The sequence below is a fragment of the Protopterus annectens genome, chromosome 5.part0, assembly GCF_019279795.1.
Source record: "Protopterus annectens isolate FY-2018-M chromosome 5.part0, PAN1.0, whole genome shotgun sequence".
NCBI lineage: Eukaryota > Metazoa > Chordata > Ceratodontiformes > Protopteridae > Protopterus > Protopterus annectens.
Genome location: NC_056735.1, coordinates 370,765,575 through 370,789,822, shown reverse-complemented (window position 1 = coordinate 370,789,822; position 24,248 = coordinate 370,765,575). Strand labels below are relative to the sequence as shown.

General features: G+C 41.6%; 2 protein-coding genes across 8 annotated transcripts in view; one reads left to right on the top strand and one right to left on the bottom strand.

Moving 5' to 3' along the window:
* LOC122802640 (cysteinyl leukotriene receptor 2-like) overlaps nucleotides 1-11,867 on the bottom strand; it is a 121,957-nt gene extending 110,090 nt beyond the window's left edge. Inside the window, exon 1 of the mRNA XM_044072338.1 lies at nucleotides 11,803-11,867. The gene's annotated coding sequence lies outside the window, so the exon portion shown is untranslated. The remainder of the gene's footprint in view (nucleotides 1-11,802) is intronic.
* The window catches only part of CASK (calcium/calmodulin dependent serine protein kinase), a 4,132,188-nt gene that overhangs the window by 2,209,113 nt on the left and 1,898,827 nt on the right, over nucleotides 1-24,248 (top strand). The window lies entirely within an intron of this gene.

Sequence of the window (24,248 nt, the reverse complement as noted above, 5' to 3'; positions counted from 1 at the left end):
ATAAGTATTTTTTTCTTAATATCGAGGTGGTGGTGTCACCAGTTCTGTAATATTAAAGTTTAAATCCAGAAAATCATTTGTTTCCCTTGAGCAGCACAGCTCTGTACTTCTTACCTCCAGAATCAGGGACAAATTCAGAAATAGTGACTGTCAGGGACAATTTTACAGTTTATAAAACATTAGTGCTATTAACTTGAGTAGTTGACAAAGTTTTGAGCCAAAATCAGGGAGAGTTGAGAGGTATGCTGAGCAGTGTTAACTTAAACTTAAAAAAAAAAATTACCATTTAAAAGGTATTCTAGAAATGCATCCAGTTCAAATTCATATTCAGCTCCTCCCCAAACCATGAAAATGTGATCCACACAATGCTTAAAAAAATTTGAATAATAACAATAATACTGTTTCCAGACAGATGTATCTTGAAATGGAAATACATTATTTTTCATTACTGATAACATCAAATCTCATAAATTGTTAGTTTGTTTTATGTCCAGCACAATGTTGTTACAAAGACAGTCAGAGGTCCCATACCATTGTCTGAATAAAGAAGTAAAGACTTGTAAAAAAAAAATAAATAAAAAAAATTTAAAAAAAAAATAGTCACGGACATTACAAGCCATGTAGCTGCAACACTTGTATCCTTAAGGGATCGTTTACATATACTCTTGGGCCCTCCGTTCATGGCAGGTTTAGATATTTGTGTAATGGAGACTCTGGGAATCTGACTTAAGTTAACCATGCACAACTTGGACCCAAGAGCATAAAGGGAAACATGCTTTTCTGCCCTCATTATAAGCTTCCACCATTCACACTATCCCTGTACAGTGACCACTTAAAGAGCCGGGTCTTTGGCCTAGCACCCTCAGGCTCCTTTCTCACCACTTTCTGTGAGAACCAGCGTATTTTCTACTGGCCCTTGCGCACTGTAGCAACCTTTCAAACAGATGATCTTTTCACTCATGCATACACACGCAACCATACACATACTCCCTTCGCAGAGAAGGCTGGTAGAATTCTGCAGTTCCCCACAGCTTTCTTCCTGGCACAGTAGTACTGTTGCCACTCTAAATTATTGGGCTAGAGACTTTTGATTTACAGCCAAATGAAATGATGTGCAGAGCATTCTGGGCAGTTAGAGGTGGACACCTCAGCTTAAAAACCTACGTTGCTAAATAATCCTCTGTTCTCATGATAAGTAGTAATTCATAAATACCAGCCACAAAAGCTTCAAAGTGAATAAGAAAAAACTGTACTTAGCAGAAAAGTCGACAGTGCTATTACAAATTAAATATTCAGATATAAATATGACTGCATAGTAATCAGTTGCACATACAGAATATTGAAAGTAATTTCTAACTTACAGATGAAAAAAATCTGGTCGACTGTAAGTTAAAGTACCATAACCTTATTTATAACAAGTTACTAAAATATGCAAACAGACAGATGCAGAATAATTGCATAGATGTTGAAACCACCAAGATCTAAGAAGGGACTGAGTGGTCCAATTGCTCAAAGTAATGTAGCTTATAGTTCGTTTCCCTAGAACGAGGGGTAATTAACTCAGTTCTTTCTTGCACATGCTAGATGAAAGACTAACCAGAAAGTAAACAGAATTTCACATACACCTTTTAACTGCATTAATTGTTTCTTTTCACAGTTTTTTTTAAACACATGTTTTGATTTTCCTGCTATCTGTTCCAAATGCATTGCTTTTCAGGAAATGCAGTACAGTTACTCTGAAACACCTCTTTATTGTTGTTATTATTACTGTATTTTTCAGTAGAACATGGTTACAAGTGCCATGTACATTTTCTATATTATGCACAAGATCAAATACATTTCTGCTATCATTGCTAGTATGTCTTAATAAGTTTCACAGTGTGGTTTGTTTACATATTTTAAGCTTAGCTAGAGCTTACAAATGTCTTGCACTCTGAACTGAAAAAGAAACAAAGCAAATACATTTGTAGCCTTAGAATCACACTGCTGTTGCACACAAGGATATTTTTACTGCGAGTGTGCAGTAGTAGGTAAGAGTAGCTTTTGCGGCTGCATTTTTATAGGTGAGCAAGTCAGCCTGCACTCCCCACACCTCCCTGTTGATTCTGTGGCTGTACCACCTTGTTCATGGAGCCTTATTTTCTGCCTTTAGGTATAGGAACATGCAACAGTAGTTTGGTCCCTTTGTTTGTGTGATGATGGAATTGGATTATTCAACAAAGGTGGAGAGCATGGAGGTTTCCTCCTTTGCCAAAAGCATGTTTTATAGTTTATTAATTCGTATTATATGGAGATGGAGCATCCGAAATAATGCACTGAGATTTGGATGAGATGATGATTATAAAGATAATGACCGCATTGTATTTATAATATGTGAATGTTAGCCATTAGTTGACATTAGTCTTTGTGGCATACTTTAATAGCAATGATCCCCAAGACCAGGCACAAGTTCATCTTCCACACAGAAGATATGTGCCAGAAACTTAGCTGTAAGTGGAGAAGAACTTAACACTTTCTTTAGTTTTCTGTTGCAAGAGTGAATGGTTGCCTATCTCATTCTGATCCGTTAGTCACTTTCAGAAGCAGTAAACACCTTGATCTGACTTTGTTGTCTTCATTTGATCTTCAACCTGTGCATATAGGCACCGACATCTATGCTGAGCTGGCCATATCCAAGCTACGGTGCCAAAACTGAGTTCCCTCCCCTACCCATAATGCCCCTCTCTCCTCCATCCCCACAGATCTCGTTTGCCAGTATTCCAGCTACAAGCGAGTCATCTGAGCTCCATCTTGTTATTTTTTTCGTCTAGTGTTGAGATTTTCTTGATACTCAAGTACTGTTTAAAGTTTTCCTAAAACTTTCTAAAATTTCCCCTACCCTTCGTGTTTTGCATAGATCGTTTTTCTTGTAATTCTCTTCAGTAGGTTCTGGATGGTTACAATTCAGTCTATTTTTCCATACCTTCAGAAGTACTTCTGGATATGCTTGATTGACCTCCTGGATGCATACTACCATATAAAGATGAACAAGCGTCACAGGAGGTTCCTAGGCTTCCAATTAGGAGCCAGGCATGATCAGTTCAGGGTGCTCCCCTTTGGCCTCACTAAAGCCCCCAGGTTGTTCAGCAAAGTGGTAGGAGTACCAGCAGCATATCTAAGGCTGCAGGAGATACAGGTTTTACCTTACCTGGATGATTGGTTTCTGGCTGCACCCACAAAGCCTCAGGTTCTTCAGGCCAGGGAACAGTTCTTTCAGTTAGCTTCAACCTTGGGCATCATGATAAATTTTCCCAAATCAAAATTGGAGCCACTCTGTTCCCTGGAATTCATCAGAGTGCTGTTGAATACTTCTTTGTGCAAGGTTTTTCTTACTACAGACAGGATTCAGTCTCTTCAGGGCCAGGAGACCATTCTTCTGGAGACACATCAGCCATCATCGGCCTAAATCCTTCAAGCTGTGGGATCTATGGTAGCAACCATTGTCATTTTACCCTTGGCAAGGCTACACATGCAGGTTCTCCATGGACCCCATCAATCCAATGGTCGCTTCTGGACCAGCCCCTGTCGCATCCCATTCGACTATCCAGAAACTGCCAGTCCTCTCTCATGTGATGGTTAAACGTTCAGACTCTAGCAGAGGGTCAATCTTTTGTGGCTCCCTCTCCAGTGTCCGCAGTCACCACAGACACCATCTGGCTCGGATGGAGGGGGGGCATTGGCTGGGACAGACTGTTCAAGGCATGTGGTCAGAGTTAGAGACCAGTCTTCACATCAGCATTCTGGAGATGAGGGCAGTGCTTCTGGTATTGCAGACACTGCATTCTTTTCCCCCTCAAGGAATGATTGCGATACATACAGACAACATGGCAGTGGTCTTTTATATCAACAAACAGGGAGGAGCCAGATCTTTCCCCCTTTGTCAAGAGGCCATGAGATTGTAGGAATGGGTGATTTCCTCAGGCTGCTTTCTTGTTGCAATGCACATTCCGGGGAGTTCCAACATTCAAGCAGGCAAACTCAGCAGGACCATTCTGTCTCCTTATGAGTGGTCTCTGAAACAGTCAGTGGCGGACATGATCTTCCAGAAATGGGGTCAGCCGAGTTGCAATCTTTTCGCTTTACCTTCCATTGCCAAGTGCAGTGACTTCTTCACCCTGATTCCTCCCAAAGGAGGGACTCATAGAGACGCTGTAATTCATGCTTGCCCCCCACAGTCTGCTGTATGCATATCACCCCTTCCTCTTACGGCAGAATTTCTTCAAAAGGCTCAGAGGTCGAGGTGCTGTGTGATCCTCATTGCTCCCTTCTGGCCTCGTGATGTTCCCCCTTCTTTGGTCTCGTAGTGTCAGTCCTCTCTGGATTCCTTCTTGAAGTTTGGATCTGATTTTCACTCCGGAGAGCAACATTCATTCATATGTGGACAGCCTGATGCTCACAGCTTGGCTTTTGCAGTTCCAGTGATGGCTAGATTTCCTGGGCTATCATATCCTGTGAAGCATATATTACTTTCCATTCACAAGTCATCCACTAAGAAGATCTATGCTAGTAAATGGAAGAGGTTTTCCATTTGGGCTTGACACAATTTGGTGGATCCCTTTAATGCATCTATTCCTTCAGTTTTAGACTTTCTGGCTTGTATTTTCAAACAGAGCACCAGTTCCTGTACAGTGAAAGTCCAGCTAATTGCTATATCCCATTATCTTGTTGGACTAAAGCATTCTTCTTTGGCCGCTTCTAGATTGTGTAAGGCTTTTTTGAAAGGAACATTTCTTTTACGGCCTCCCATTAAGGATCCGGTTCCCCCTTGAGACCTAACCTTTGTACTTCAGGCACTGGTGTTGTCTTCATTTGAGCTCTCTGCAAAGGAGGATATTCAGTTTCTGTCATGGAAAACGACTTTATTGATAGCCCTAACTTCATCTAAGCGGGTCTCTGAGATACATGCCCTTTGTATTCAACCGTCATAACTCATTGTTCACAAAGGCAAGGTTTTGCTTAGGCTGAATCCTTCCTTTATGCCCAAGGTCACTTCAGAGAAGAATGTTAATCAGGTTATCCATCTTCCTTTGTTCTTTCCAGAGTTTAAAAACAAAGGAGAATACGAATTACACATGCTTGATGTTCATCGACAGCCTTGTTTCCATCTTGATAGAACTAAATCTTTAAGGAAATCCAATCAGTTATTTGTATCCTACTCAAAGTCTAGATTGGGATTGCCTGTTTCCGAGGTAACTATTGCCAGTGGAATTGCCAAATGTATTACCTTTATTTATCAGAAGCATGGTGCTCCTCTTACTTCTGCAGTGAAGGCACATTCTACCAGGGCTGGATCTACCTACTCGGCCTTCTCCTCCAGGGTACCAGTGGATGAGATTTGTGCTGCAGCTGCATGGTCTGGGTGTCACACCTTCATATCCCTTTACAAATTGGATATTTCATCTAGGAGCAGAGCTTCCTTTGGTTCTACTGTGCTCCGGAACATCCTACCTTAGGGCCACCCAGGGCTCAAGTAGCTGGAGACTGTGTCCCACAAGTTGAAGATCAAATGAAGACAACACTGTCAGATAAAGAAGCTATGTACTCACCATAACATTCCATCAACATTATTGTTCTTCATTTGTCTTCAACCTTCCCTTCCTCCTTTCCATGAGTACTTGGCCTGGCAGAGGAGGCTTTTTGTCTCTCTCTCTCTCTATGCCACCTCTTTTAAGGGTGGTTGTCAGTCACTCTGTTGTTTATAGGTCTATGTCAGGTACTTTTTGTGGGCAAACTCTATCTGAGGGGGATGGAGGAGAAGGGGGTGTTATGGCTAGGGAAGGAGCTCAGTTTCGGCACTGTAGCTTGGATATGGCTGGCTCAGCACCAATGTTGGTGCCTATACCCACAGGTTGAAGACAAAGAATAATGCAGATGGAACGTTATGGTAAGTACATAACTTTTTTTTTGGCATTGACTTATGTACTGTTAAATTGCTGCATTTATATAGCTGTTTTCTATTTAAATTAAATTTTTCTGACATTTTATTTTCTAATAAATGATGTTCATATAAAACATCACCAGCAAGTTTAACTGTGGGAGATATTTTCCCTTAAAGTGTTATCATCTATGGATATAACTAACTGTGAACATTGTAAGGTTTTCAACAAATTGCAGTGTGTTCTTGAATGAGAAATGTCGACTTACAGCTTTAGTAGAGCAAAGAAAATTGGTTGGTGTTGGGACAAGGAACAGCCACTCTTCCCCCCAGCTGATAAGCCATCTGCTAATTCCAGTCACAGAAAAATCTGAGGAATCTTCTAGAAAGTGCAACCACTTTAGGACGGAATAGACAGCGGAAGATTTTTGTGAGATCACTTGCAGGTATAGAGTGGTTGTTAGTAGAGATCCAGCTAGTCCTGCTGAGACCTGAATGTTTTGGTTCTGAAATGGTGCTAATATATCTGCCACTGGCCTTGGATGCCTTTTGAGGTTTTTTACCACACCTCTGCTAGCCTCCTTGAGAGACCAACAAGTAGGTAGCTGTTTCAGTTCAAAGCTAGGCCTTGGAGAAAACGTCAGATATTCCCAGGCATCTGCCCTAGATGCCTCCTTTCCTCAGAATGATGATAGGGAGTATGTATCTCTTCACAGCCAGCTACTACCATTTTAGTAGGTTTTCCATTGAAGGTCGCTAATTTCCAGTGGCTAGACCTGTTTATGTGATTGTATAGCCTTTGACTCTGATAATGTCTGAGACCTGAGTGTCCATTTCCCAGATGCCAGCTACACTAGCACGTAAGCAGTTGTGTGTCCTGATAAAGAAGCTGACTGTTGCTGGCATAACCCCATGGACCTCCAATCTTAGGGATCATTAAACTGCTAAGTACGGAATCCTCCCCAGTAAGGATCATGAGATTTGGAGCTGAGAAAGGAGGGTTTGGTTTACCCTTTCAAAGTTCACTCTTGTATGATATAATAAACTGATTGCAGTGATGATACTGGTTCTTCCAGAAGACCTATCCTCTGGGAAGATGAGAAACCTCATGAGCAGAGCATTTTCACTGAGGATTAAGGGGAGTTTCTATTCCTCATAGGTGTTTTGCACTCCGAGGGACAGAGTAATCTAAACTTTCTTTTGTTCATCTAGTGGTCTAATCATTTGATAAAATGTTTGGCAAAATGTGTTTAGAATAAAACTCTCAGACCCTTATATCCAAAAAGCTTGACCACTTCTACAGAGTGCAGTAGCAATATAAGTATCTGTGTATCAGCCCAGAGGCAGATCCGGTAGTTGTGCTCCTAGATACTTCCAGGGGACCCAGTACTGTGTATGATGATGCACTGAATAGAGAACTGGTAAGTTTTATAAAAACACACACACTCACATTAGTTTGGAGAGTTGACTATTAATTGCCAGGCAAACATTGTACAGTTGCAGTTAAGACTTTGCTTAATAGATTGCTGATTGTGAGAGACAAGGTTAGTAAATATTCTCAGACTACTGCCAAGGTAGAGAGCCTGCTATTAAGTACATATGCAGTGCTTGTTTCAGGTTTGCTGTCCCTGGGAAACATTTAGGAGATGTGCTTTTAAGGAGGCAGCTTTTGAATGTACTCTTAGCCAAAGAAAACCTTTGCCCACCATTTTAAGAACTCGAAAGAGAAGGGGAAATACCACAGTCTGTCTGACAGCTGTTTCATTCTTCCATTATGAGATGTTATAGAAAGTCCTCAACTAAACAGTGGCCTGACCCTGTTTAAAGGAAACATTCAAGACCAGAACAGTATAGACAGAGAAAGCCGTTTGAGGAAAAAGAGTGCAATCATGGAAAGATAAGAGGAGAGACATCTGCACAAACAAGGTTAGAGGCCAGGGATAGGGCCCAAACAACCAGGAGTGCAACTTACAGCTCTATTTCTGTAATCTACTTCACCCTCTTCTCTCAAATCTTTCTTTTCTAGGGAACATATTTTCCTAATTTTGTACAAATAGTTGAAAGAAATGGTAACCTCAGACTGCACAGTAATATTTCTTGCAGCTTCCATCTTCCTTGGGGTGGTTGGCTGTGCTAGAGAACTAACCAGCCATATCCTGTTATGAACTCAAGAACACCAGATTATAATGCCCAAAAATAGGCACACTTTCAGTACCCATTCTTAACCTATTAGAAGTTCAGACTGCTTACTGTAGGCTGTCCTTTTGTTAAAGGATGCATTCTTGGCTGTGGACAGATTGTGCATTATTTGCTCCTGTACCATTTTGACCATTTGAGATATTGACTGGCTATCACACATGCCTCATTTGAGCACTTACTGACAAAAGTGATCCATAGAAAAAATTACCCATTCATTATGACTTCAATAAATTGGAAAGTGTTGAAAAAACTACTTAGTACAGTATGTACAGTGGGTTGCTGTGTGTCCTTTGCACATATAATGAGCAGATTAAGTGATCATGACTGTGGCCACTGGTGGTTACCTAACATAGCCTGTCCTCCATCTGTGTGGGCTTGTATCAGGCTATATTGGATACAGTTTTTTAAGGAAATAGTTCTCTTTGTGGAAACCTCACAGTGAGTCTTAGAAGAATTCTAGAGAAATTAGAAGGTTTTCAATATTGTGGTGCCCATAGATTCTATATTTTTTATCGTCTAAACTGGATTGTTATTCCATAAGAAAGACCTTCAAATGTCAGATATGACTTGATAAGTACTAGGCTAAACTGTCTTGTCCACGGTTCTCTATTGAAGGCTTCCAAGAGAATATTATCCCAGTTAATTCTTCACTAACAGTGACTACTCATTGTAGGTCTGCCAGGTTGAAGGGTGGTGGTTCTTGTGAGGTTTGTAAAATATGTTATTCTTTGACAGCATAATAAAATGCCAGAACAAGATTTTTTTTTATTCTTTTTTTCCCCATACTGTCATTCTGACAGGTGCCTTAGTGTCCCACTTCCTTTACTGGGTCTGCCAGCGTTCCAGTTCACCCCCAGTCCTATGGCCAGGTTTGAGCCAGAGCCATCGAAGATAGTAACGATTGAGGAGTTGCTGTCCATCTTCTTGCCAGGGGGATTTTTACCTAATAACCTGCTCTCCCTGTCCACAATTCCTGTGGTGAAGTCCAGGGTGAGCATACAATGGGAGGTGTGCAGCGTTTCATCCTACCTCTGCGACATCTTAGCTGTACCACCACTCTATTCTCCTTTTACTGACATGTCCCTGTGGTAACACTGTTCTCATTCTCCACCAGGGAGTCACATCAGAGATGCCCACAGGAGCACTTTTCCTCCTAAGCATGATATTGCCCATCCCTCCCTGCTGTTCAAGTCAGTCAACTGAGATGTTAATTGAACCCGAATCAGCTAGTCCATAGTCAGAACTTTATCCCTTTATGCCATCAGAGTGGCAAAACTCCAAAACAAGATTTGAACTATTATCAAATACCAATTACCACTTAGTTGTTTTTACTATTAAAAACAAAAAGTGGCAACTTTGTAAAAGGGAATCATTTTTTAATGAAAATCAAATAGAGACAAGTAGTAGTTTGTGTTCTAAACCCTTTGTCAGTCCAGCAACAAACAACTGCAAGCCAACTTTACAATATTCGTGGATCTAACATCCATCGATTCACAACCCTTTTTCTCCTATTTTTACACATGCAATTTGGGCGTCACATCAACAGTAACCATCATCTAGAGCCGGTATTCGCACCGCTAGGTGGCTAGTCCTACCGCTGCTGCTGTTCCGTATCAAATACACGCACATGGACTTACATCTCTGGCCAGTTTACTATGTCCAGTCCATCTACTGCAAGTCATTAGAATGTGGGAGGAAATCAGGGCACCTGGAGAAAATTCATGTGTACACAGGGAGGGCATGCAGACTCCACACACAAGACTAAGAAGCAAGCCAGAGAATCTCTTGCTGTGAAGCAACAACACTAACTGCTGTGCCACTGTGTTGCCTATCCATGTATCCAACAACACAGTTATTGCCAAGACCCTTACTTTGAGAAGAGTGTAACCTTATGTGCCAGTCTGATTCAGGCTTCATTACTAAGCATTCATTGTCACTTCCTCTTATATTTTGCAAACTTTTGCAAGCACTGAAATCTAAAGATAGGAGTGCTCCTCTATGTTTTTATGTGTTAAAAGGGTGCTTTGACTCATGCCTTTTTTAACTCTGAAATATTCTGTGTGTACACGTATGCATGTTTAGTCTGTTGGTGTAGTTAGATTGGTATTAGTTGTATTATTTTCATTGAGATTGTGGAACTTTTTTCGTTGTCAGTTCAGCAGATTACTGTGACTCCACATGTATTTATGAATTGATTACCTGGGTGCCCAATGAGTTATGCCCATTTTCAGTGTGGCCATGGGAAGAAAAGCCACAAGGTTAGTAAGGTAAGACGGACATTCAGGGAGATAACAGGCATGCTATACAAATTCTAGATCATCACATATCAGTAGGTCATCCTAATTAAGTGTGTATATAAAGCAAGATATACTAAAATGCATTTCAAGGTCATGCATTCCAAGAAACAACAGCACAGGTTTACAAGATTTGCCCGTGACATTATTTATGACTTTTTTGTACAGTTGATCAGTCATCATGACATTTTGTATAGAGATTATATCATCCCAAATAACACGGTATACCACCAAAGTTATGGCAGAGCATATGCGTAGATGGTTCCACCATAGGAACTGAGAGTAGGATTCTTTTTCTAGTTGGAAAGTATTTTGTATTTATAGAGAGAGAGAAGTCCAGAGCTTCTCTTCCATTGAGGGGACGGTTCCTGGTGAATGTCAGAGAGTACATGCACCCTATTTCCACAAGATTTGTATTGTTTGCTCTGCAGATTTGTGTGGATTGGAAGTGATGCAGCTTCCCCTCACTGTCTTTAGAAGACAGCAATGTGTTCAAATATTCATTGGCAAGTCTAGCCCTGTCAGTTGAACTCTTGATGTTCGTTTTCTATCACAGGTCAGGAAGATGATGTACTAGTATTTGTTCATTATAGTCCTGTACCATGGTTTTATTATGTACTTATAGAGCAGACACTAACCAAAGAAGCTACATTTTTGTTACAATGTTACACAAGGGTAATCTGTACCAGGGTCACATTGCAGCCTTTACCTTTCATATTTCTTACCATCTGCTAAACAGCAGCACTTTAAAAAGACATTTAATTCTGAATGTTTTTTTATTTAATATCACATTATCGTGGGTTTAGACTCAGTTGTGAACATTATTTGTGGGGGAAACTGTTTTGCAAAAGATGATTTACTTGTCAAAACACAAGGTTCTATAGCTTCTAAGATTTATAACTGGAACAACAGCATCATATGTCTGAAGCTCTTTTTATGCAGAACATTTCAGGATATGCTATATATTTTGGCAGCAAAGATTTTATTTTTAAATCCAAGAGGTATGCTGTTTGTAAAGCCACAGTTAAGTTGTTGTAAGCACTATATTACAAAGTTGTATACATGCAAATTCATACTTACACACGCAACAAATGCCTGGTTGGGTTAAGCAGCATCGTTACTGTGTACAGTTTAATGTATAAATTGCACGTAACTCTGCTTTGCACATCTGAGGATGCTAGAGGCTGGCAGGAATTGGAAAATTTAGAATGTTGCTTGAGAATGCCAGGAGTAGTAAAGTATTTAAAGATTGAAAAGTGTTCTCTATAAAACATCATTTGAGAATCAACTGTTATTCTTAGATCACATAATACATAATTTTGCTTAATTTATGAAACAGTTTTAGAAACAACTTTATAACCCTTGCTGCATAGAGTAAGTTTAAATATGACATACCTGTGCAGTAAACAGCTTACTTCAACTTTGTGTTGTATGGTTCATGCTAGGACCCAGATGTAAAGATTGTAAGGAAGTCAGTGTATTAAAATGTGTGCACTTCAAAAACGTTTTGTGTCAGAGCGCTTTAAGTACTTTGAATAGCTTTTACAGAGAAGTGTTGTTTCCTTATAGAAAATAATCTAAGCTAGATCTGTGGTTTCCTGCTTCGATGTAAAAGATGCTGCAGTTTGCATCACAGCAGTCAGCTTGAAGTGCTGTCTGTAAAGTAAAGATGCTTAAATGTCTGCTCTCAGCATGTAAAGTGGCCAAATCTCATTACTTTGTTATACATTTAATGTCTGAGGATTCTGCCTTACTGTTTTTGCCATCCTCTTAGGTTTGCAGTGAACCTACAGTACCGTTGCAGGATTATCTAGCTACCATGGTTAGAAAAAGGCTAAACGTTTAAGCTGGTCTCTTTTTATCACCCGGTTATTGTATTTTGCTGTGCTTTCTTACCTTTTCTCTATCTTACTATTGTCACCTTTTTCTTACATAGGTTCATAGTTGTTTACTATGCTAATGATCACAAGGACCTTTTTAAGTTTAGCCATGCATCCCAAATCTCTGACAAGTTCTGATACCCTTGATAAGTGAAGCAGGGGCCTGGGAAGTGAATCATTTACAGGTTGCCTGTGTCCATTAGAGAAAAAGGTGCCTAACCAGGGAAGAATTTCCTGTTCCCCATCCAGTTGTCTGGGTTGCACTTGAATTGGATTAAGGAGGAACTCTGCTTCACATGGATGGGGACCCTGTTCCAGAGATGGAGCAATCTCTGGGAAACATACCTGTCTCTCCAGTCTGATTTATGTCAAAGGCAAATGGGTAATTCTGGTGCCGTTTGTTTTACGGATATGCAGGAGGTCCATCAGTGTGGGGTTTGACCATGCCCTGTATGTCAGGCATAGATCTCCCCTCAAAAGCCTGTAGGAGACAGTACAGGGATAGAGTCTTGAGGCTGTCTGCTTAGGACATTTTACTTAAGCCCTGTATTCTTTTACTGAGGATTCTCTGTGGACATTCCATTTGTTGGATATGCCTGGTTAGGTACATACCAAAGGAGACATTGTACTCCGTGATGGGTCTGATTAATGCTGAGTACAGTAGAACAGTTACTTCCTTGGGCTTAGATGCCATACCTTTGTTTATAAGTTGCTCAATGTAGAATAATTTCCTCACTACTGTAGACATGCGATGATCAAAGGCTAGATTACTATCTATGCATGTCCCTAAGTCCCTGACTGTTGAGTCAGCTGTAAAGGGTGTGTTGTCAATATGATCGTTGCCAGGGGTGGATGACTTCCTGAAGGATACTGTTATGCATTTCTTGTCATTTAGTTTGTGTAGGCTGTGACACCAGTTGTTTCTCTGTGTCAGCCCCTGCTGGAGAACATTTGTGTCAGTGTGGGATTCAATTATGGCTCCTAATTTGCAGTCATCTACAAATTTAGTCAGCCAGAGACCACTGACATTGGCATTGACTTCAGAGAAGTAAATGCCAAAAAGGACTGATCCCTGAGGGACTTCACTTGTGACCATCCTCTTTGTAGAATTGGAATCCGTATTTCTAACTTCCTGGGTCCTGTCTGTGAGCCAATTTGCTGTCTGTCAGATAACATATGAGTTTGTACTGAACCTGTTAAGTTTGTCAACAATGCCCAAGTGAAGTATTGTGTCAAATGCCTTGGCCAGGACAAGGTAGGCAGTGTGAACCATTTTGTCCTCATCCATTGTTTTGGTGACCTTCTCAAAGAAGTCCACCAAGTTGAGTAGGCATGATCTACTCTTGATGAAACCAAACTGGGTTGGATCCAGTGTCTGGAGCTTTACTATATCACTATTGATCATTTCCATAATTCTTTCCATGAATTTACATGCAAGACTAGTGAGACTTATGGGTCTGTAGTTTCCATGATCTGTAGATGGCCCACCTTTGTGCAGAGGGATGACTGTTGCTGTTCTCCAGCAAAAAAAAAAAAAAAAAATTTTGCACTTTATCTGCCTTATTGTATTTGTGTTTCTTCCTACTTTATTACCTTATTTTGCTTTTGCCTCTTTTAACATTTTAAAGTGGAACCTGTGTGTTGAGAGACAGCCTTACAAGACTATCTGCAAATATATAGAGCTGAGTATATTTTTCTGTATTATTCTGTATTATAGAGCTACATTGTTGCTTAGATATCTGTTGTCTTACTGTTCTGCAAATATACAGAGATCAGTATATATTTTTTTGGTTTTATAATTTGCACTCTGATTCCTCACATCTCTCTTGAAACTGGTCACCCCCCCCCCCCACCTGTTCTTAGTTGTAGTTTAAATTTGGTGGCTTTTGCAGTGCCCGCTCCACTGTAGATTTGAACTAGGACACTCCCCCAGTCCCATCTCTTTACCGCATTCTACCTAATAAACCCTTTCTGCACTTGCTTTGTCCTTTTTAATTTAATTACATTTTTTCAAACTGTGTGTGGACTAATATTGCTACATACTCAAGTGTGCCAGCTTGCACTGCATGTGAATTGTTTTTACTACTGTTTTTGCTACTTTTCTGAAAAAAAAATTATCTGCTTTTACTGTATTTGTGTTTCTTCCTACTTTATTTTGCTTTTGCGTCATCTTAAAAGTACTCAATTGTATTTATTACTGCTTGGTGTATCTCATTCTAAGCCTTTTAGTTTAAGCACTTGGGCTTCAGACCAGTTGTTTTACATTAAGAAGGTTTGTGGTCTGCACTGTGGTGGCAGAACAGGTAGCTTACATCCTTCTAAGTTAGGAACTGCTGATTGAGGGCTCAGTGTCTGTTATTCTAAAAGTGTATTAATTCTGGTTTAAGCACTTGGGCTTCAGGACAGTTATTTTACATTAGAAGGGTTTGTGGTCTGCACTCTTGTGGGAGGAGAGGCTGGACTCTGCCCTTCTGAGCTGGGAATTTCTGGTTAAAGGCTTATAGTGCCTGCATATTTGAACTGCTTCTTACTGAAATTGGTACACCTTCTTTGCTGTAGCATAGACTAGATCCAGGCCTGCTGAAGCTTTGTTTGTATGCTTGTTGTTTGTTTGCTTGTTATTTCCCTGAAATGCTAATTCCACCTAAAACGCGGCTTTTCAGCGCTTCTGTGGATCCCTTGTGATATCTGCATTGCTTACTGTACTTATTTCCTTGTTTCACTCGAAAGAAAGTTACTGTTTGTCGTTTTTGCATTTAAGTTACCTGTAACACATTGCATTTAAGTTACCTGGCACTTGCCCACTAAAGCAATTATATAAGTCAGCACTAAAAAATTAAAAGCACTACACCCTCACAAACTCCCCTTGAGTACCTTGTTCCCCATTAGCCCTTTTATTTTTCAATTATAAAGGAATTCCCAATACTATTCTAGCATGTCCAAAGGTCAGTTGTCAATCTCCTCTCCGGTCCAGCTGGTGAATCTGGGAATCTTGAAGCAATGTTACAACTGCCTCATGTACACAGACAACCCTCTCCTCCTCCCAACAAATTCCAACACATGTGAAAGATGCAACCATATAGCCATACTGGAGGCTGAGCTCTTTCAACTCAGTACTGGCGTAACCAGTTAGGAGGAGAAGGAAACCACACTCACTACAATTCCAGTCTCACATAGACCTACCACGACAGCAAACCAAACACATAAACACACAAAAACATACTCGGAGGCTCTAAATAAAAATCTGCCTAAGCAGCAGAGACCTCCAAAGCAGACACCCAAGCAACCGCTACCCCAAAACAAAACACGTACAACACATAGCTCACAAAGCCAGTGTGTCGAACAGTCACAGCCCTTAAGGCTAAACAACACACCTGATACACTTGTAGTAGGTGACTCTATCGTCAGGCACACTGACGCCCCGCTCACCAGGCTGAACAAGGAAAAGGTCACACTGAACTGCCTGTTGGGCGCTAGGATCCGCCACATAACACAAGCACTCAGGTCACTCCAAGGCAAGTACAAATATGACTTGGTCATTGTCCATTCTGGTGTGAATGACCTGAGACGTACCTCCCTGGACTACATGAAAAGAGACATAGAGGAGCTCTCTGAGCATGTAGCCCAGGCCGGTATGACCCTGACCTTGAGTAGCATCTTACCCTCACCAAGAATGATGCCACAATATGAAGACAAGATGATCAATTTCAACAATTGGCTTAAGTATTGGTGTCATTCAAAGGGGATCCAGTGCCTGTCAGCCTGGGATGACATGCTCGACAAGCCACGATCCTTCGCTAGGGATGGCTTGTACCTGTCGCCCCTGGGCTTTCGGATATTGGCAAAGGCTCTTGCTACCCCCATAGTGCCTTTTTTAGGCAAGGCTCAAAAGACAAACCCACCTCCATAGGTATCACAAGGGATAAGAAACCAAGAGTAATGCTACTCAACGCCAGAAGTCTAAACCTCAAGATGCACGCACTTGAAACTCTCCTTAGCATGGAGAACATCGATAAGTAACAGAAACCTGGTTCAAGGCTCCCGAGAGCACCCCAGCACTACCAGGTTATACCTCATACCATGCTTGGACCGAACCACAAAAGGAGGGGGAGTATTAATATTCATCAAAGATACCCACACCTCCAGGTTGGTGGCAAAGCACGAAGCATCAGAGACTATCCATGTGCAACTAACAGTGGGTAAAACTGCCTTCCAGTTTATAGCCTGCTACAGACCACCCTCCCAAACCCAGGAACCCCACTCGGCCTTCCTGAGAACACTGGAAAATATGAAGGTCTCTCCAAACACCAATATATTGGGCAACTTCAACTACCCAAACATAGACTGGGAGCATTACTCTAGCTCCAACACCCTAGCCCAAAGATTCCTAGAATTTATAAACTCAAATGCTAAGGAACAACTTGTTACCACTCCCACAAGAGGGGAAAACATACTGGACCTGATCATCACCAACATGGGGACTCTATGCTCCAGACCAGAAGTGTATCCCTCATTGGTAAGATCAGACCATAAACTAATCTCACTGGATATTCACATCCCGACTCCACCCCCTGCCCTGAAATCCACAGTGAAAAACTTCTCTAATGCAAATTTCAATCTCCTCAAAACTGAAGTGGAATCCTTCAAAGCCCCCGGGCCTGTGGAAAATATGGCCCAGACTGCAGAATCCTTTATAAACGCATTCTATGAACACCTTCAGGAATACATGGATCATGCATTCCCAAATAAAACCAAGTCCCAATCCTCCAAAGGCAGACGTCCTGTCTGGTGGACCTCAGCCATAAATGAACTATACAGTAGAAGGAGGAAGCTACTACATGATAGAGCAAAATCCCAAAAAGGGAAGGCATCTCTGATCAGTATTAGCAAAAAACTATGGGCACTCATAAAATCGTCTAAGGCCAGCTTCGAGAGAAAAATTGCACAGGACACTAAGGATAATCACAAGGCTTTCTTTAGTTATGTTAGGAACCTGGGTGGGAATTCCCAGATATGCTCAAAATTAGTCCAAAATGACAAAAAATACACCGAACCCACAGACATTGCCAACATCCTAGCTGACAGGTTCAGCGCAAACTTCTCTCCCCTCTCCCCACCAAAAGGGCAAATATCTATCCCAGCAGAGTGCTGCCCCCTGACATTTCAGATGCTCAGGTAAGAGCTGCCCTCTCCAAAGCAAAAAACACAGCATCAATGGGACCAGACAGTGTTCCGGGCTGCGTCCTACATGAACTCTAAGAAGAGCTAAACCCAAACATAAAACTACTGTTCAGTCTCAGCCTTACTACAGGATATGTACCCAAAGAGTGGCGTACAGCAACAGTGGTCCCTCTCCACAAAGGTGGTGCCTCAACGGATCCTGGAAACTATCGCCCCATAAGCCTGACTAGCTTGGTCTGCAAATCTGTGGAAAGGATCATCATGGACCTCAAAAATAAAGATATTGGGGATCTACAGACACTGGATCCTACCCAGTTTGGCTTTGTTAAGGGCAGATCCTGCCTCTTAAACCTGGTTGATTTTTTTGAAACAGTCACTAAGGCCATTGACGAGGGGAAGGTGGTCCACACAGCCTACCTGGACCTTGCAAAAGCCTTCGATACAATACCCCACACGGGCATTATAGATAAGCTCACCAGCTTAATTATAAACCCCTATGTCACTAGATGGGTTGCAAACTGGCTCAAGGACAGAACCCACATGGTTAGAATTGCTGGAGCCATGTCACACTCCAAACCAGTTACAAATGGCGTCCCACAAGGCTCAGTCCTGGGACCTCTCTTGTTCGGTATATATTTCTCTGAGGTACAGGCCAACACGGAAGGACTGTGGCTGACCAAGTTTGCAGATGACTGCAAACTGGGCGCCATAATCGACACTCCAGCTGACACAAGCATCCTCCAAAAGGGCCTCATAGAAACAGACAACTGGTGCCAGAGCCATGGCCTCAAGCTAAACGCCTAAAAGTGTATAGTCATCCCCTTTGGCAAAAACAAAGTGCCCACAAATTACCACATAGGTGGTAATCCATTAAGTACAGAAGAAGTAATTAGGGACCTGGGGACCCAAGTTGATAGCAATCTCTCATTTGACAACCACGTGGCCAAAGTGGTTAGAAAAACATTTTATATAGCCCACCTAATCATGAAGGGAATTCACATTTAGATCAGGGGAGGTCATCGTGCCTCTTTACTCATCCCTCATCAGGCCCATAATTGAGTACAATGCCCCTTTTGGGATGTACCTTACCAGACACCTGCAGCAACTGGATAGACCCCAAAAGTACCTCACCAAGAGGATCAAAGGGCTCAAACAGATGCCATATGCTGCCCGGTTAAAGAAACTCCAGCTCTACTCAGTGGCATACTGCCTGCTCAGAGACGATCTGTGCCTGACGTATAAAGCCACGTCCAACCCGGAATTAATGGACATGCTGCACCTCAGAAAATCCAAATCCCATCGAGCCACGCTCGAGAGACTTGAACCTCAGCACTGAAATAAATAGGACATGCTGGTGGGACAGATTCATAACCCAGAGGCTCCCTTCACTCTGGAATAAAATCCCAGTCCAGGTTAGGCAGAGTCCCTCATTGACTCTCTTCAAGAGGAATCTTGATGAGTGGATGGGAGATCATAGGTTTACCCCGGATATCACTTCTGTGTCACTGTTAGACAGAGGCACAGTATACTAACCTCGAAAAAGGGCATAGCAAAATTATTTTAAAATGGGTGGCGAAAGCCAAACACACTCTGGCTAGGCTTATAAATGCCCTAGGGCAGATAACCTAGTATGAACCTATGAGGCCCAAACTCTGTTTGGAGGCAATAGTTAAATAGCTGTTCCAGAGACCCTGATGGGTCATGGTTCATGCGTTTTAGAAGGCATCCTGGGATATTATCTGGGCCCATTGATGTAGTGTTCTTGGCCTTGGAGCATTAAGGACCTGTTCCCTAGTGATAACAGAAGGAGTTATATTTGATGGTATTTCCTGCGGGAAGGTTGAAGGGGGGGCAGCTGAAGCTAAATTCATCACCCACTAGTTTTGCTGTATCTTCTGTCTCAATATAGGTGGCTCCATTTGCAATGAGCTCTACACACAACTGTGTATTGCCTTTGAGGTTGCGGACATAGATAAAGAATGCCTTGTGGATGTTCTTCATTCCACATTGCTGCAGTCCTAACTATTGGGTAGTCCGTCCTGTCGTCGGCCCAATCACAAAGTGTATGGCTGATCGCCGGCCTGGCGCGATTAGACTGGACGAGTACCGCCAGGCCAGGGTACCGCATGACGGCGTCATATCAGTCTTTTTTTGCGCATTTGCCGATGCAGAAGCTGTTTTGGAAGCTGTTTTTGCGTTCTGAAAGTTTCTGAAAAGTCAGAGTCAGAGACCCAGAAAGGTTGGTTGGAGTACACCCATGATTTGTTTTTTTTTTTTTTTGCTTTTCAGAATAACGGTGTATGAAAAGTGAATAACTGTACTGTATTTCTTGTGGGGGATTAGATTACCATACTTTATACTGCTTACCTGCGGAGGTTCTGCCAGGAGTTTCTTTGGGAGTCTCAGGAGAAAACTTATTGTTACAGGATGTATCTCAGGAAGTAGGCCCCTGAGGGCTTCTCAGGTGGCTGTTCTTCCTCTCTCCCTCTTCCTAATTGGGTAGGCCTCGCCTGTCTTTCTAAGGCTTTTAAGAGGCAGGCCTGCTTTTTTAGCTTCAGGGGGTTTTCTCCGAGTGTTTTCAGGTCCTTGCCCTAGAAGCATGCTAAAAAAAATGGGATTTGATGATTACAATGATTAGAGGTTCTATGCCCTCCTGATAAGCCTAGGGTGGAACCTGAGTTTGAGAGAGTTGAGAGTTTTGAGCAGGAGGCTACAGGTCTTCCTCAAAGATTGCAGTATCCTCCTCCTTATTCTTCTTCTGATGTGATGATTCTACCTTCAGCTTTGCCTCCTGAGGAGGATTTTTTTTCAGAGACTCTAGATTCATTATGAGAGAGCATTTAAATGGGGAAGGGTCAAGATTTGATTCAGGAGGAGGGCTTAGAGATTCTTGTTTTTTTTTGTTTTAGGCCTTTACTTTATACCCTGGTTTTGAATGTGGTAGAAGATGTTTTTGAGTTTTTCCCCAGAACCTCCCCCTAGCCTCCTGCCCCCTGCCTCCTGCCCCAGTTAAGTCGGGGTGCCTAGATAAGTATGCCTTAAGCTTATAGAGGGCCTTTTGACCCAGAAACTGAGGGGCCTAAAAATTATGTCTCTAGGGGCCTAAAGGCAAGGCTTTCCTCCTTGCAAACCTGTTCTGGCTGATAATAAGGAAAGAAAGGGATTGTGAGGGGGTTCACTTCCATTTAAAGAAAGGAGTGTCAGTTTCATATGTTAAAAATTCAGAATTATCTCCTTTGGAAAATAAAGTCTAGGTGGTCTGTGTATTAAGGAATTGAGGATTGGCTCTTGGAGGTGAGTATTGTTCTGAACAGGTGGTTTGATGCTGTGCAGGCCTCCCCGAGGGGCTGCTTCTGGGTCTGTTCTTCAGAGATGCATGCCTGGTTGAGGATCAGAAGACTAGCTGAGCATGTTAAGACAAGGATTTTGGATTTACCTTTACAGTCTGATGTGTTGTTTGGAAGCAGGAAGCAAGAAAATAAAAGACAAGAGGACACAAAGTCTAGTCTATGCAAACTGTTAAGGATTTGCAGCAGCAGCCCGTTTTTAATAGAAAGCCTGCTAACTGTGAATGAAATAAAGTCCAGTCTAGTACCCTCTCAAGACATGTGCAGTCAGATTCTAACGATAGATGCCCTCAGATATTGCTTGGGGAGTCATCTAAAATGGAAAGTGGATACAAGACACAAGGGCCTGCCCAGACCACAAGATCTACATATCAACATGAAAGAGATAAGTGTAGTTTGCATTAATGGTTTACCCGATTCCACACCTGTTGCCTCAGCGCTGGACGGGTCGCCTGCTCAATGTCAAAGCTCACTCTCTTCATAGCCTGGCATATTCTGTTTTTGAGGACAGCAGGTCTCAGCTCAACAGCCTCAATTTTTTTAAATTTGAAAGCAAGACCTAAGAAAACAGAGTACAAGGAAAAAATGGAAGAAAAAAAAAGATTTTGTTTGGACTGCAAAATTTGCAAATTTGGAGAGATTTTGAGCCCAATTTTTGAGTGGCAATCTCTTTTATTCTTATTATTAAAATCTTTTCAGGTTTTTCTTTCTCTTCTATTCAAAATTTTCAGCTTTCTATGATTGTGCTGTGTCATTGTTTGACCATCCTTTGTTTTCCCAATCCTTTTAATTCTTAAAGATTTAAAGAGGAATAGACACCCAACGAGAGCTCCTCTGACCTGCTTGGGCCTGCTTGTGTTACCTTGGACTTAATAACCTTTACGATACTTCTGATTGACTTGCTGAAACTGAACTTTTTTTGTCCTTGGTCTGGGAGACCAAATTCATCCCAAATTTGACTTTGGTAGAATGTATTTGTCCTCTGAGATGTCTTTAGTTTGATGAGAGTGCTGCACCTCCTAGCCTATTGATTTTGTGATTCCACCAGGCTGGCTTGATTTTTGAGTTAGTTCTGTACTTTTTCTTGGTGGGTACAGCTGCCTCTATGTAGCTATTAACATGCTTGTACAGGGTTCTGTGAACACTTCTGCATAGGCAGCAGTGTTTTCAGGGTTTATGAGACTTGAAATTTTGCCAAGTTATCACTTAATAGCAGGAGGTTAACCTTAGAGTAATTCCTGAATATTCCAGGTTTAGCTGGGTGTCCAGATTTTATTTTTACTTCAAAGGGGACCATTATGTGGTCTGACCTTAACAAGGAAGACGTTACAGTAGTGGGTATGCAGCACTCTCCCATATTAGTGAGGACCAGATCCAGTATGGCTATACTCCCAGTTGGTGCAATGACTTTCTGGTGGTGGGAGTTTGTGTTTACAAAATCCAGGAGTCTCTGTGCCTGTACATTTGGTGTCATATAGGATTCCCAGTTATTAGTGAGGTAATTAAAGTCACCCATGAATATGGTATTGAGTTGGATGGTTAGTGTTTCTAATAAGTTTAAATGCATGGTATGGGTTTCCTGGGTCATAGAGGGGGACCTATAGCTGGCAAGGAAGTGATATTGGATTTTTCCTATGGTGATTTGAACATGGACAGCTCAAGGTCATTGTCCTGTTTGACCAGCCTTGAGGTATGTTTATTTTTTATGTAAACAGAGGCACCTCCACCTTTAGTCCCTGGCTTTGTAGTAGCTGGTCTGAATGTGTGGAAGGCATTATAACCTTGCACTGTTGGCATGCTCCCGACGGCTTTAAACTATGTCTCATTGTCCACACAGACATCAGCATTCTGTAGGGTGAAGAGGGCTTCTAGTGAGTGGAGTTTTTTGTTTAGGCTCCTAGCATTGAGCAGTAATACCGTTAGATTTTTGTGGTTTTGATTTGCTATGTCAGAAGTACTTTACAGTCTGGCATTGCCTAAAAGGCACTATGGGTGAAGAAAATGTTTTAGCTAATATTTAAAAGCCTAGAAAGGATATGTGCAGACCATCCCTGGCAAAGCAGCATGGTCTGTTGACCATCTCCTTTCAAGCAAATGTTGTACCCCCTTAGAATGACACCACAAGCAAAGCCAGTTATTAAATTCAGTCATCTTTTGTTTCTATTTTGGCTTCATCCTTGGAGAAGGTAAAATGCTGCCCAGTGCTAGCCGCCTACCAGCCTGAAATGCACATTCTGAGAGCTCCATGATGTCTGTCTTCATATAGTCTAGGGAGGTACGTCTCAGGTCATTTACTCCCACATGGAATATGACTTACAGTTTTGATCCCTCTTGCTTTTAAGGTTAATATTTGGGTTCCTATTACTTTATCGAAACTATAAAACTTCGAACACTACAAGATCGAACTTGTATGTTTGACGTTTTATAATTTCGAACAACAAAAAAAAAATAAAAAACTACAGACAAAGTAACTGTTGTAAGCAGGGGAGCAAGCCCCCCTGCACCCCCCACTTGGGTGGGTTGCACCCCCACACCCCCCCGCTCTTTAAATATACCAAACTCCGAGATCACAATACAGTGCGGAAAGGAAAGATTTCACTTTACCGCACTGTCGTGCGTTCTCAGAGTTGGTATATTTAAAGAGCGGGGGGGGGGTGCAGGGGGGCTTGCCCCTCTGCTTGCAAGACTTTATTTCTTTTCTTTTTTTTTTTTTTTTTTTTTTTTTTTTTAACATAATCGAAGTTCTGAAACTTCGAACATAAGGTTTCGACCTTATGGTGTTTGAAGTTTCAGAACTTTGATAATGTAATAGGAACCCTAATATTCTGCCACCTCAGATTTTCTTACTTGAACGTGCACACACAGACACTTTTAGTGGCTGAGCGTGTTTTTTTGTCGATAATTCCAAACATGAACTGTTTTACTGTGTTAAACTGTAGATGACCACTTTTTTGCTTTTTACCATCTTGAATTTCAGATATCCTCCCTCTTCTTTGTTTCTTGCTGGTTGTACACCTTCTTGATTAAGTAACTATCACTGCCTTGTTTATTACTGCACCGTTTTCCTGGTTACTGACTTAAAATAAAGGATATAAAAGCATGTGATAGAATGTATGCATTGAATCTGTCCATTTTTAGGTTAGTAAAATTACTGCTGTGTAGCCTTTATTCACATGGGCAGCTGTTAGGTGCTCTTGTAGGTTGCTTTAATAGTCTCTGCTCTACTAAATGTCATGTATGATTTAATGTCTGTGTTCCAGTTTGCTATGTATATCATTGACTGTAAGCTGGCAGTGCAGTCTTAAGCAGATAAGATGTTTGTTTGATCTGTGTATGGGCATCCAGGATTTATGTGCCAGGGCACCATCCTATTTCAATAGGTTTGTAAATTCTTGGTCCTCTGGGTAATTTCTCAGCTATGTGCCTTGTATAC